Source organism: Chaetura pelagica, unplaced genomic scaffold, assembly GCF_000747805.2.
Source record: "Chaetura pelagica isolate M959 unplaced genomic scaffold, ChaPel_1.0 scaffold79, whole genome shotgun sequence".
NCBI classification, from domain to species: domain Eukaryota; kingdom Metazoa; phylum Chordata; class Aves; order Apodiformes; family Apodidae; genus Chaetura; species Chaetura pelagica.
Genome location: NW_009969339.1, coordinates 2,050,378 through 2,066,160, shown reverse-complemented (window position 1 = coordinate 2,066,160; position 15,783 = coordinate 2,050,378).

Sequence of the window (15,783 nt, the reverse complement as noted above, 5' to 3'; positions counted from 1 at the left end):
TCCTTTTCTCCCTTCTGTCATTCATCACCAAGTGGAGAAAAGTCAGAAGCTCCAAAGCACACAGGTAGAATTATGATCCTGACACCAGGTTTTAGACCTTAATCTACCCCTTCTTTCAGCAAAGGCTGCTTCACACCATCACCCTATCCATCAGTCAAATTCACATGATGGAGGAGGCAAAGAGGAGCGAAGAGACATGATGTCAGGAAAGGTCTGTTTTAGAAGGTGTCAAGGAAGAGGGATTTTCACAAAGTGGTTTGCAGCTGTGGGGCAGGGCTACTATTGGTTGGGGCTGAGGTGACACACACTCCTATTCTTTATGCTAGACAAAACCTTAAGACATGCAGCCCTGCTCCTTTTGCAGCTGCTACTATCACTGTCTCACCACAGTGACTTCTAACACTATTCTACATTCCAGAAAGGGAACTAAGCTGGGTGGGTCTAGAGAGACAGCACTGTTCTGGGAGACAGCCAAGGAAGGTAATCAGTCAGCAATGAAGCCCCACACATCCTCTTGCTCACTCCCCTCAATTGGGATGGGAGAGAGAACTGGAAGAGTAAATGTGAAAAACTCATGGGTTGAGATAAAGACAGTTAAGTAAGAAAAAAAATGCATGAATAAGCAAAGCAGAACAAGGAATGGATTCCCTGCTTCTCACCATCAGGCAGATGTTCAGCCATCCCCAGGAAAGCTGGGCTCCATCACCTTTGATAGTTACTTGGGAAGACAGAAGTCATCACTCTGAACATCCCCTTTTTTCTTATTCTTCCCCAGCTTTATGTGCTGAGCGTGACATCATATGGCATGGAATATTCATTTGGCCAGTTGGGGTCAGCTGTCCCAGCTGTGTCCCCTATCAACTTCTTATGCACCTCCAACCCAGTTGGGGGTTGGGGTGAGGAGCAGAAAAGGCCTTGGCTCTGTTTAAGCCCTGCTCAGCTGTAACTAAAACATCCCTGTGTTACCAACACTGGTTCCAGCACAAATCCAAAACATGGCCCTGTAATAGTGTGAGGAAAAGAACCTCTGTCTCAGCCAAAGCTAGCACAGATGGTCTGGAAAAGCTTTATGAAGGTATTTAGAGATAGAAACACTATAGATACCTCTTAGGAAATGGGAACCAGTAAAAATAAGATGTGAGGCCATAGGAAGAGGAACAAAGTTAACAGGTGATTGAGTACAGGCAGAGCGAAGATTTGTTTACTTCAAATTCATTATGTATTTTGCCTGTCAGGAGCCAAAGGACTATAAAGTTTCAGTCTGGACTTGTTTTTAACACTTATTATTTCTTGCCTTGGAAGAAAAGGCCTTTATAGCTTGACAGAAGAAATAAAGCAGTCTACCAGAAAACAAGTGAGGCGTGACTTGTGATAAGAACAAGAGTAGATTTGTTTACAAGGCAGGATGAAAACATAAGTAATTAGCTTGCAGACCAGAGACTGCTCTATCAAAAGGCAACGTGATGCACAGAAGACCTTTAGTGATGGACACGTAAGAAACTATTTCAAGGAGATCAAATGTAAACTCAGCTAACAAGAATTTAATGATTCTCTTTCATTACTAATTCAGATAGGTCTTACAGAAGACCTCACCTGCATTATCCAAAGTTTTCCAGTTCGTTTTATTATTCATAAAGTATTAATGTGGTCCTTCACAGTGAACCTCAGGTAGACTGTGTATGCTACTGGTTAATGAGCATCCTGTTCAGACTTACTGTGGATGAGAGGTAGCCTTAGGCAGGGTCACAAATGCAATGCTGTGATCTTTAAAAAGACCTTTTTTTGCTGAAAAAGAAATGTGGATGAAGGTCAAAATGTGGGTCAGGCTGTAGAAGTTAGAGATTGTCACATCTGATCCACCGACATCCTGCGTGACTCTCAGTAAAGCATGATCTCTGCATGTATTCATTTCAAAAGCTGAAAAAATTGTAACACTTACTTCAAAAGGCCACCATCATGACTAATCACAAAAATGTTTGCAGAACATTATCGATGTCTTGGGCAGAATACAACAGAGAAATGAGAAGTATTGTTTATAATTGCAGAGGAAAAAAACCCTGTATTAAAAACACTGAGCTGGGTTTAAAGCCGGGAAATGCCAAAATTGAGATCATCAGTGAAATCTTAGTTTGGCTTCTCTGTTTGCATGTCTGACAAGGTACGCCGCCCTTATGACACATCATTTCAGGAGAGTATATTGTGGATGCAAAATAAATGTTCCGCCTCTGTCAACATATATGTAGAAGGCAATGTATACATAAAAAGGCAACAGACATGGGGAATCGGCCAAAAGACTAAACACCTGAGAACCCAAAAGTTTTCTATTGACAAAGAATTAAGTATTAAAAGGTGTGTGATAAAATGTGATGCTGGACGTATCCATCCTGGTGTACATGTTACATCAACGGAAAGTAGCACAACATGCAATAGTGTTATTGACAGGGATTGGTAGCACTTTAACATTCAAATTTTTTGTGAAATTTATTTTTCATTAACTTATTCTCAGGTTGCTTTTCCTGCTACTTGACCATTTTTTTGTCTCATCTATATCATCCCATACTGCTGCTTTTCAGTTTCTGTATTTGTTTGTTCCTCTCCCTTCATCCTTTCTGATTGTCCTTCCTCCTTTTCCTCTTTGCTTTTTCCTCACACAAACTTTCAGTTCTGTCTCAAAACCCAGTCTCTCCTCTCTTTCTCACTTGCATTTATTCTTACTGTGTTATCTTACTGTCATCTCTGCTAGAGCCCCATTTATGACCTTCCACTTCTCTGTCCCAACACCTTCAGAATAAAACTAATTACTCTGGCAAGAACTGTGGCAAAAGACTAGCGTCACTTTGATTACAAACTGCACTGTGGAACTCAGAAGAGATCCAAAACATGAGAGAAAACCCAACAGACAGCAGAGGCCAGGAGGGTTTGCAAATACCACAGAGCTGAGTGAAGCATCTCCCTGCAACCCCGGCAGTTATGCAGCCTGAATGGCTGGGTGGTAGGTAGCCTGTGCAAACTGGAAAGAAGCTGCCCAATACTGCCTCTTCCTTCTCCCCAGTAGGATTTCTGTATGGAATCACCCAGGAGAAGGATGGGTTCTTAGAGAAGAAATAAAATTCAAAGTCAAGTGTGTGGTGAGCAAACTTCATAAGAAATATTGCAGGGGAAATGAAATTTCAAAGAGATAAATGGATTCATGACAAACCTCTCATTTGGGCAAATTTTTCACGTCAATTAAGCTTGAAATAGGTCTATTGGATTTCATTGGAGTTACAGCACTATACACGACATCAGAATTGTTCTGCTGTATTTTAAGTATTATCCCCCTGTCCCCACTCAACTCTCCCTACAGCATGAAAGTATCTGTCTAAAGGACACGAGTCGCATTTGCACGACCCAAATAACAGATTTCAAAGTGTGCTAATGATCCAAGCTGTTGCATTTGGCATTTTGAAAGCACAATGCTAGGATCTGAGATTATGGGCACAAAGACAGATTTGAGCAAAACAAATTATCAGGAATATTCCCATATAGCCACTAACAGGAATAACTGTTTCTAGAGGTGACATTTAGCTAACTATAGAACTTGGAGATAAAGGACACAGCTTCCTAAGGCAACTTTTTCTTCAGCTTCCTGAAATGATGTGCATTCCCAGGACAGAGGGATAGAGCCCACTGTGATAAATCAAGTGGAAACCTCAGTTAGAAACATCAAAGATTCTCCCATAGGATTAAATATTCCTTTGTCTCATTGAAAAGTTTTGGCTTTTTTGCTGTCTGAGAAATCAGATTGGGTCTGAGATGAAGCATTAATTACCTTGGGCTACCCACAGAATTATGCAGGAAAAACAACTGTGATTTGGATTCACAACCTGTCTCTACTTCAACTAACTCAAGGCAAGCAAGTCCCTAGAGAGCATCACAAAGCATATTTACACTTCCAGGCTTATATGCCCTTCAGCCAAGCCCATTGCAGAGCTCTTCTTTTTTATTCCAAGCATGAGTAAAATTTCTGTCCATTGTACCAGATAACCAGGTTTCTTTGGGCTGGCTGTACAGACAGGAGTTCATTCGGCTCACTGGGAATCCCAGCTGACTCAGATCCCCCAGAGCATTACCACAGCAACCTTTGTAAAACGTGTTGCAAACACTGCTTAAAGTGCCTGCAGCTCTGTGATGTCTGCAGATGATATGATCACCTTGGATGCAAAGGATAACAAGAGCTTGGGACAGCCTGATCTGCAGAGGTGTGCTGTCCCTGTGCCACGATGTGTGTAAGAGAGACTGACAGGCAGGGGGACTGAGACTGATCTCCTTTTCTTTTTCAGAGGAAGGAAACAGACAAGGTCTGCAAAGACCTCCCTGGAACTTGCCCAGTCCGTATACAGTGACCTTGCATCTTGACATGTTAATACATCCTGAACCCTGTGTTCCTTGCCTTTTTGCTTCCAACATACACAAAGCAGCACAAACTCCCCTGGGTACCTTGTCAACCTGGCACAGAGATCTCCAAAAGTGAAAGGCAAGGGACTGTGACCCTGCAGCAGGTACAACACCCAGAAAGTGCTTAATGTCAGAAGAACCTCTATTCTCTGAACTGACTATAACGAAAGTGGACAAAATGTTATGCTTTTATGTACTGTGGGGCCACCTCCTTGCTCCAGACTAGGATTCCCAAGTTATTAGTCACTTGAGAGAAAGCAGTCCCACAGTCCCAGGGGAGCAGCTGTTCGGTCCTTGGGTCCTTCACTAAGAATGTCTCCTCATTAACCTTATCCCCTACCATAGTATCACAGTCTGATGTGTTACTTGCCCTCCCTTCAAGTGTTTCCAATGCATCCTCAGAGATTTCTTTCCACCTGATACAGACTTTCACATGTTTGTGTTGCTAAACCTCTTGTAGTTGCTATGAAGTACTCAGGAAGGTGACTGATATTTTCCACAAGTCTCCAGTGGCAGAACAGTGGCTATAATTAACCATGGCTTGTTTTTCCTCCTTCTGCCCCTTGCTCTCACTCAGAACACAGACAAAAACACACATAATAGGCCCTCAGGATGAAACTGTTGTCTTTGTTGGAACCCAAACCAAAAAAAAACCCAACCAAACAAAAAATGCAGCAGAAAACAGTCGCACAATGAGTTTCAGATAAAAACTAAAATCATTATACTTGCGATTTCCCCAGCAGAATTATTTTCTTCTCCCCAAGAAACAGCTGTTTTCAGACTAGATTAGCATCACTCTGCTGCTGACCCCTCAGAGTAAAGCTTCAGAGCAGCAGCTTCTCAAGTTCTACATTATTTAGCACCCGTATTTTTGCACTCATCTTGAGTGCAAAATAACACTGAGGAAACCATTGATTCAACATTAGTCATGAGAGGGATCTTCCACCTGAATCTCCACACATTCATGTCACACAGAGAGCCATGAGAGGTGCTGAGCTTAGTGCAGTACGTGTTACGGGAAGAATTTGAGATTCTGAGCCATGGATTTTGTTGCTGTTGCATCCCTAAGGACCATCAGCTCATGTCCAGCAGAGGATATTATCCAAAATACTTAGAGGAAGAGATCAACTGATTCTATCTCTCCTGCTCAGCTGGCAGGAGCAGGATCCAAGCTACTGACCAGCAATATTATTACATAGAATAAAGCCCCCAGGTTGGCATTGGCTATACTCCATGACACTAACATTAAAGTTTGCTCCACCACAGAAGCACCACCATCAAACACAAGAACATATCACTGTAACAGACAATTTGTTATCATAAAGCAATTGTTCTAGTGTATAGCTAGGCACAGATACTAAGAGATGAAGTACATTATCCAAAGCTACTGCAGTGCCAGGTATGGAAGCCATGTGGTTTCATACCCACATTAGGAGTTTCTGCCTCTCTTTGCAGGATTTTCCTTACAACTGGAGAATGTAGGGGGCACTTCTTCCCATTAAGGTGACTGACCTGGGTATCGCTTCAGTGTTTTATGATAATCTTCAGAGTGTGAAAAATAAATAAATAAATACATACATGCATACATAAAAGTGACTTTGCTGGTATGGCAAGAAATAATTTCTAACCAGCCTTTCCTGTATGTTGTTTCTTAATTTATTGGCTCCAGAAAAAAAACTCATGCAAACCACCAGACAACAGCATCAGTCCATCTGGTGGAGGGACATAGTGCCAGCCAACAGCTCAAGAAAAACTCAGTCCATGGGACTAGTTCAGCTGTTGTTGATCTGTGAGATGAGAACAACTCATAAAAATCTATCAGTTTCCATTCTGCATCCCTGAAATCTGGCTTACACTTTGCTTCACTCCTATATCTTGTTCAAGAGATCCATATTTTCCTAGGAAGATTCCAGCTCTCCAAGGGTAAGACTGCAAAATGCAATGTATGTAATGCAATATGGGAAGAGCACTAAACACTCTTTTTAGGGCTGTGAGCTTTGTTATTTTCTTAATGCCGTGCTACTAGAAGCAATGGGTCTGTGCCCATCAGGGAACAGTTCCCCAGAAACTTGGGCAAGAGCAGAAAGTCATTAACCAGTATACGGAAAGTAAATAAAACTGAGAGAAATCTCAAAGCAAAAAAAAGCTCTTTCAGCTTCCTGACTCCTTCCAAAGGGATCCTGCCCAGTTTATTTTGTCATTTTACATTGCAATGGTTAAAATTTATGAGCTGACTTTTAAAAAACACTATCTAGCACTTCCATACAGCTGCTAGCACAGTGGGCAGCAACGTCCCTTACACAGAAAAGCAGTAACTTTCAGACAGAGAGAGAAGAGGAAGACAACGCCAAAAACCATACCCACAGTAGAAAATCCTTGTGCCCTCAGCATCACCCACCCGCAGCAGCAGCCAGCAGGTGGCAATGCCAGCCCACCTTCACACCACTTCACCTGCAAAAGCAATCGAGGTGGCCGTGTCTGCCAGCTGGTGCAGCTTGGCTTTCCTGAATCCCTTGCTATGCACAATGGTCTGAATTACTGCCCACCAGCTTTCAGCTCTGAGGAAGGTAAATGATAAGCAGTTTTGTGCTGTGTGATTTCTCTGTCTTTTCAGAGTATGCCTGGGTAAGCCTCTGGCACTGGACTGTGCAGCTTGACACCCTCAGTGCCTTCAGTGAAATGCCAAGCAGAACTGCAGTCTAGACTGACAGGCCACAGGACAGAGGTGGGTGTTAACACACCTAGGAGCTACAGTCCTGGGTCTTTCTCTCAGGCTGTTGTCTCTCCCATTGCTTTTTTCCACAGAAAAGCAGTCAAGTTTTGAACTGTTTCAACAGTTTTCATGCATTAAATGATAATAAACCCCTGCCTGCCTATGACCATAAACTTCCAGCCATAGAAATACAGGCTGGTTTATGTAGTGACAAGAGCAAAACACAGACCCAAGAGATGGTGGAAGCAGCGCTGGTGTGCAGGGAGAGCACGTAGAAAAGCGCGAGAGTGTCTGGGCTTGCTGGGCTCCCTGAAAGGGTTGGGACTGAAGCGAAACAGGGAAGCAATTCAGGCAGGTGGCTCAGGCAGAGCAGGGCTGTGACAGATGGGTGTTTGCAGGAACTTCTCTGTGAAGGGCCTGGCTCCATCTTTTTAACATCTTCCTAGACACAAGGAATCTGTGGTTCAGTCCCCCTGCAGCCTTCCCTTCCCCAGACATAGCAAGCTCAACTTCCTCATTTGCTCCTCAGAGAACAAGAGCTCCAGTCCCCTGGACTCCCTGCAGTTTATCAGTGTTCAGGCCCAAAACTGGAGTATTTCAGATGTGGCTGCATGAGTGCTGTGTAGAGTGGGATAATCCCTTCCCTTTACCTTGTTAGCTGTGCTGCTGTTGATACAGCCCAGGAGGCTGGTGGCCACCCCTGCTGCCATGGTTGCTGCTGGTTCAAGCTTGCCTCACTGCCCACCACAGCTCTGGAGGTGTTTTCAACAGTCTCCTCTGTACCATGAAGAGAAAACAACCAGGCTGAAGGAACTTAATGAGTAAAGCCTGCTGTTTTTCTGTAGAACAGCCTGGAGATAACATTTAGGTACCCTTTACCCACATAAAGTAAGGATTTTTAGAATAAGTGAGGCATTCCAACTAATTGTTTGGTTTGGGTTTTTTTCAGGTGGGGGAGTGGAGGGTGTGTTACTGACACATTTGCTCTCAAAGAGAACCAGAAAATTTTGCATGGCAGCTCTGCCTCAAAAGGAGGAATTTAGTCACACATATCTCACCTCATCTCAATACATGCACATATGTGGCCTTACAGCTTTCTCTTGTTAGAGTCAAGCACAGATGTGACACAGGCTGAAATATTTTCCTTTCCAATAACCAAATGCTCCAGATCCTGTGCCTTTAGCTTTGCAACAGCTTGTAAAGCAAACTATACACTAAGTGCTGGAATCAACAGTAAAGTCCCATCTGATTTATTATTTTTTTTCCTCAGGACCATCTGGGTTAAAAATCTTTTAACTAACAAGTTTTCACTGCCATACTAATCACTTTTCTTACTCAAATCAATGAACCATTCAATTTAAATCTGTTTCTCATGAAACAAACATTTCACAAAGATTTAGGTGTGATAAATAACCAGCAAACTCAAGACCCCAAGCTGAAAGGGGCCTCCAGCTCGTGGTTCCTGCCTTTCCTGACAGCCAGAAACTGGAAGGAAGCAGGCACCCAGCTCAGAGTGAGGGGCTGTCACTGCTCCTCACTGTGTTGGGAAGGACAGACACACTGGCAGGCCCCTGACAAGTTTCGTTGTAGCTGAGGGGAGTAGGTGTAGCACTGCGGCAGAAGGACTTTTACAGAGTCCAGCTGAAAATTAAACACAGTGTTGTTATTTTAAGGGACATTTAATGCCGAGGTCCTATGCCTCAGGCTTAACTGGAATGAGCAGAGCTAGTGGATTGTTTCCATTGCTCAGAATAAACCTATCCTCTCTGCAGGAGGAAATGCAACACAATTAGGTGTGCTGGTTTGATTGTGGCACGTTTTGGGTAGCAGAGGAAGGAGCCCCAGGGGTGTCTCCTGTAAGAAGCCACTAAAAGTTCCCACAGCTCAGGGTGGCCAAGGCCGAGCCATTAGACAGAAACAATAGATGCGTTTCTGTGATTAACATGCGAAAGAACTGATGTAAGACCTGAGAGCAAAGAGGAGCTGTGCTGGAGAGGTGAGAGCAGGGCTGGAGTGGAGATCCCGAGGTTGGTGATGAAGAAGGGGAAGGTGTTTGAGCAGTCTATGGCAAGATAGCAGGCTGTCCCCCCCCGCACTTACGGAGGAACGTGGTGCCCTGAAGGCAACAGGAGGGGCGAATGTAGACCTCCAGTCTGTGGACTTGGATCTGCAGCCATGGAGGACCTTGTGCCAGAGGAGGCAACTGTTCCCGGAGCAGCCCGTGACTCTGTGAAAGCCCTCACTGGAACAGCTTGATCCTGAGGGACTGCACTTCATGGGAAGGATGCAAGTTGGAAACGTTCATGAAGGACTATCTCCCATGGGAGGGATCCCATGGGGAATCAGGGGAGGACTGTAAGGAATCCTACTTCCTGAGGAGGAAGGAGCAGCAGCAACCACCAGCCTGTGAACTGACTCTAAACCCCATTCCCTGTCCCTCTGTGCCGCTGGGGGGAAGGAGGGAGAGAAACCGGGAACAAAGTGACTTGGGCCCAGGAAGAAGGGAGGGGTGGGGTAACGTGTAAGCACCGATGAGGATCATCAAGTCCAAATCCTGTCCCTCTGTAAGGCACTCCAAGAATCACACCATGAGCCTGAGAGCATAATCCAAATGCTTCTTGAATTTAGGCAGGCTTAGTGCTGTTACCACTTCCCTGGGGAGCTCGGTTCAGCGCCCAACCACACACCGGAGATTACCAGACATCCACATCCCCACCCAAGACAGAACCCCACTGAGCAACCTGCCAAGTGCTGCTAAAAAATCCTAACTGCATTAAAACAGACAACCTGAAGTCCTTGTAAATAATGTTTCATTAATGCCAGGAGGGAAGTGCCCTGGTTGGGGAAGTACGACATTAATCAAAGAATTAGTTACAGGATATTAAGCTCACCAAGTTGCTGTTATTAAATACGCAAGGCAAACAACATTCTGGCTAATTAAAAGACATCTATAATGAGCCTGCAGTCTGAACAAGGCATTTGCCTGAGAGTCTCTGGATGTTGCTTTGTCCTTTCAAGCTTCTTAATGCTTTGACCAGGTAACAGTGATGGACAAGCCTGACTTTACAAACTTTCCCTGGGTTTTACAGAACAACACATCAGTAAGCTGTAGCAGAAGTACAGATCTTCACCACAAAACTAAGCAAAGGTTTCCCACTTGCTGCAAACATTGCTTAAGCTGAGCAGGAACATGGGAGTGCACATGTGCTCTCCAGGCACTAAGAAAGAGTTTAGTCAGCTAAGGAAAGGACAAGGTCTTGGGTCTAGCAACAGTGCTGAGACTAACAGGGTGGGAACAGGTGGGCTGCTCCTTGGAAACAACATGAAAGAGCAATTCTCAGCAAGAAATATGTGGGAGTCCACAAGTGAAAGAATAATCCAAGGGCATGATAAAGGAAAGGCAACTGTATGTGGATGTCTCACACTTGCCTATGCAGTTCAGGACAGAGGAACGATTGCTTCTAAGAACTGTTGTTATGCCCTGAAGCAGAGGATGAATTGAACCCATTAGAGTTGTTCAGCTTTCTCCCCAGTGGCCACTTCAAAATACTGGTTTTTGTTTTTAAAAAAATGCATACAGCACTTATAACTGGAAAATTAACCTTCAAAATCAGAACCCAACATAAATGAAGATGCTGTATCAGCAAAAAGCCTGAAAGAAGAGTCTAAGAGATTGTTGTCATTTACCACCTGAAATTGCCAGCTCTGAAGCCAGACTGGGGAGTGAATGTCAGCAAAAAGCTATTTCTCTCCTGGTATACAAAGGCTATTTAGTGACCAGCTGATACTACAGGCTTCACCACAGGCAGTATTTGGGTTAGTACAACTGCCATCCCTTTTTGGCTTTGCTATATATGTGCTATGCTTTTATTTATGTTCAAATACAGAATTACCAAGGCTACAGTTTTCAGAATCTCCAGTGCCTGGGCTATGAAGTCCAAATTTTGACATGTGAATTAGATTGTAATTTTTCTTTTCTCCACAAACACTGAGTACCTTTCAGCTACATTGACCATACTGAGGACATGTGATTCACACTACTGTCATGCAAGAGTTATTCTTGAGGTATAATTTGAGAGGGAAGAGAAAGGAAGGAAACTGCAGAACCTGCTTTTCTGTGATACATAGGAAAGTGAAATGGTAGCTTGATTTAGTTTGTTGAAACCTGAAACAGAAACCCAAGGGGCAAACTAGGGAGACAGGTAACCCTCTTTTATACCATTTTAATGGCTAAAACTGTGGCAGAATTCTTATCAATATTCCCAGCCTAACACCTGGTTCTTGACCTGCATAACATACCTCGAGGCAGTAAACATACACACAGCCCACACCTGTCCATGTGACCCAGTCGCTAACTCTTCTTTTAAAGCAGCTAGAAGGTGAATGGAATTATATGAAGACCACCAGAAACAATGCAAGGAGGCTGGAGGAGAGTTGGTAAAGAAGTAGGTAATGCCCCATCAGTATTTCTGTCTTAGGAACTCAACTTGGCCCCTTTTGATGAAACATAACTTGTGACCCCAGGATAAACGTATTGTAATCCACTCTACTGCATCTGCCCTGGAGCATTAATATTTGACATAAATCCTAAAGGTAGCTCTGCTCTTTACTACTGATTTGTCAGAGGTGGATGGATAGGAAGGGTTATAGGCAGTACAGAAATGGCACAGGCAGAGGATCCCTTCTGGGAGCCTGATTATTGAAAATCAGCTGCTATTTACACAGTTAATGCCATTCACTTCTTGCACCTGCTCAATCATTAATTTCCCAGTACAAGCCAGCTTGCCCTGCTGCAAAGTCAGGGAACTTAAGGGAGTTACACCTGTGGGTTTTCTCTTTCTCTCCAATGATGGCAGAATTCAGCTTATTAAACTCCCACTTGTACATTTCCAGCCCTTCATCTTCCTTTTCTGTGAATTCTTTTTCAACCTATTTATATGTATATATTCTTTTCCAAGTATTTATGATTCTGATAAGGAATCCAAAACTCTCTCTTTCTAACTCTATATGGACTCCCAGCCAGTTTGCTTCACATAAAATCCATTTGATTCTGTAATCATCTGAAAAAAAAACAAGGAATCCAGCTAGCTTCCCAACTTGCACTAGTTTTTTTTCATATTCTACTCAATCTTTGAAAGAAGCTCCACACCCTACATCCAGGGACATCCTGTTCTTTTTGATGTCCCTACAAATCTAAATTCTGTGCTGACATATCCAGCAAATACACTTTTATACTACACACTACTTTGAATTGTGGTTAAAAAAAAACACACTCCAAACAAACCACAAAGGATTGTGCAGCTGACCTGTCTTCCCAGTCTTACTCCCATTTCCTTCCTTGATAATGAAGTGTCTGCAGAGAAGCCTCAGGCCACCATGCAGGGAGGAAGATGAAAGAGAGATGTACTTCTATGGCTCTACTTATTAATGCTAAAGGATGTACCAGCTGTGAGACTATGGGAGGTGCAATTGCAGCTCTGAGCACCTGAAAAACCTATAAGCAAGTGTTAATTAATAGAAACGTGAAGGCTTCTTGTTTTATGCAGTTTCTTCTATTGCCGAGAGAAGGGCTCCCACATAATGGAAAGTCCATACATCCTTCTAGTAGATAAAGCATTTGCAATACCAACCTGTTAGCTGGGTTTTCTTCCATGGTGGTGGTGAGGTGTTACTATAGAGGACCCATCTGCTTGTTCTCTTACTTAAATAGGAGCCAAATTGACTCCCTCCATCTGCCAAAGTCTTGTCATTGATTACAGAAAGCCAACAGCAGGAATTAGGTCAAGGTCAAGTAAAGGAGATAAACATAGGATTAACTCTGAGCAGATAATGACTCACCTGTCTTTGGTGGGAACAGCCTTGTAGTAATGGCTGTGATTGAACCAGGGTTGGGGGAATAAACCAGGTTAAAGTGAATGATACTGAAAAATTACAGTAATAAAATAAAAAGGTAAAAGAAGAAAAAAAAACAGGCCACGATGTCTCTTTTTTTCTGTTTCCATCTGAAGAAACAACAGCTAGTGTGCTCCTGAAACCAGCATGTGTCAAGTCAGACACTGGAAAAGAACTAAGAGGATTATTTCACAAATTTATTGCACAATTGAAAATTAACCTTTTTTTATTTTTTAATATTTACAAGCCGTTTATTTTGCACACACAATCTAAACAGCATTTTCCCCAGTAAAACTGTCACCTTGGAAACTCACACATGGACTGAAGCATACACATAAACTAAGTGGCTTGTTTTAAATGCAAGTGGCTTCAGTCTAACCGTAGAGAGGGAGCCAGTCAGGAGATGGGGCAGCAGCAGGAAAAAAAGACACTTTTTTTTTAATTTTAATTTTTTTTCCTGAAATTACATGAGGACCTTTCCACAGCCTGGAGAAAGAAACAAGAGGGTTCAGTATTAGTTCAAGCAGAAGGCCAGCCAGTCAGGTAATGCACTGACAGGGTGATGAGTGGAAGATTCAAAACCCTTCAGTGCCACAAGCCTTGCAAAAAAGTGGGAAACCTTGTTTCATGCATTGTTCACCTTAAGGGTCATGACATCCCAATTTTCTCCTGGAGGATATAGAATCACTTTGGTCATGACAGAAAAGGAATGAGGTTTGAGTCATAAGAAGACACGTGGAAGGCTGTTATTGTTGGTTTTGGCTTTTTTCATTCTTTCTCGCTGATTTCTTACCTGTACTTTTGGAAAAGTGCTGGCTGCCTCATTGCAAACACTGCCCCTGCTCTCAGCAGTGACAATACAGAGCAACAAACATTGCATAACTTGACCAGTAATGCTGGAGGTAATATTCTTACCATCATTATGAAGCTTACAGCTTTATGCTGAAAATGAGTGCTTTCCTGGCTGTCACAACATCTATCACAGTCTCTGGGAGTTCACAAATAATTCCCATTACATTTTCCATCATGTTGTTTCCAAGTTTGTCAGTTAATACTGAGTATTAAGTACTGGCCTTGTAATACTTACTGCTTAGTTTCCAGGGGATTTTGACACCTGCAAATCTAAATGAGTAGGTGGAAGCTCTAAAACTGATGCACAGTGGCTCAGATTTGTCCCATGGTACTTTGGGCAGGTGCACACCTGAGGCACCTACCTGTGTGGGGCACAACAACACTGTTACCTTTTCTGCTAGTCAGAGAGCAGAGAGCCATACAGGGCTTAGGTCAACAGAAATGCCTTCTGCAGAAGTCCTGCTCACTCCCAACAGGGTATCAAAGGAAACTAAGGAGGCCACCTCCAACATCATGGGTTTCCAACAGCTGCCAAGTCACTTAGGATGAATCTGGGCCTGAATGCTTCCAGTTGGGCACCTGAAAACCTAGAGATTCTGGCATGGCAAAGTATGTTTGGAATTTAAATCTCTTTGGTGCTACCTTTCTTCAAGTTTGCACCTCCTGCTGTAGAGTTGAGAAATGGAGTAAGTGATACTAATATAATCTATCGTGAGTTTGGAAGGAAAGGGAGAGTTCATTGACTTTGCTGTGCCAGTGCTTGGCCATGATACTGGGAGATGGTTTTGAGAAAGGCAATTCAAATGCACCGGAAACGTGAAACCTATGGCCTCAGACCAAATGAGCACCTCTCTTAGGAAGACAGGCTGAGGGAGTTGGGTTTGTTCAGCCTGAAGAAAGCAGATGAAAGAGGGCCCACATGAATGCTGGTGAGGGACTTTTTCTGAAGCCATGTAGTGATAGAATGGTGGTTTTAAGCTGAAACAGGGTAGATTTAGGTTAGATATTAGGAAGAAATTCTTTCCTGTGAAGGTGGTGAGACACTGGCACAGGTTGCCCAGGGAAGCTGTGGATGCCCCTTCCCTAGCAGTGCTCAAGACCAGGCTGGATGGGGCTTTGAGCAATCTGGTCCAGTGGAAGGTGTTCCTGCCCATGGCAGGGGGATTGGAACTAGATGATCTCTAAGGTCCCTTCCAAACTATTCTATGATAAATCCTGCTGATTTCAGTCCCATTTGATTACTTGCAATGATTTTCTTCCTCTCAAACCAGTATTTTTCGGAAAGATATACGGGTGTAGTGGACACAAGTTTGAACAATATGAATATGTTAAAAATAAAACAAAAAGCCCCCACAGTGATCCCATTCTGACAGCTTCAAAAAGCTGAATTTTTCTCTCAGGTGTAGGTTTGAAGATTAAATTGGAAAGCAACCCTCACAGAACACATTTGTGTGTAGGTCCAGGTGCCATGTCAGACACATAGTGCATTGATAGTGCTGTAGTAATGAACTCACACAGTGGTCTAGCACCAGTCAGGGGTCTTTCATACTTACTGGAAGAGACACTGCTAAGATAGAAATAAAACCTGTGATAGCACAAAGGAAAGAAAAATCCCTCAGGCTACAGTAGAGGCTTGCTCTGAACTAAAGTGATGCTGAGGACAGCTCAATGACCCCTTGCTTCTGTTCTTCACCCCATATAATGCAGTGATATTTGCGAGTCTGATTGATGCAGATGAAAGCTGTTATCAGCTTGAGAAAATAAAAAGGTTTTGCAAACTGTTAATTTCACAAAGCAAGAAAAATGATAAAATATTTAGGTCTTGGGTGATCTGATTCAGACAGTTTTTTTATTATATGGACTTGTTTTGCTCTATGAAGTGTAATCAG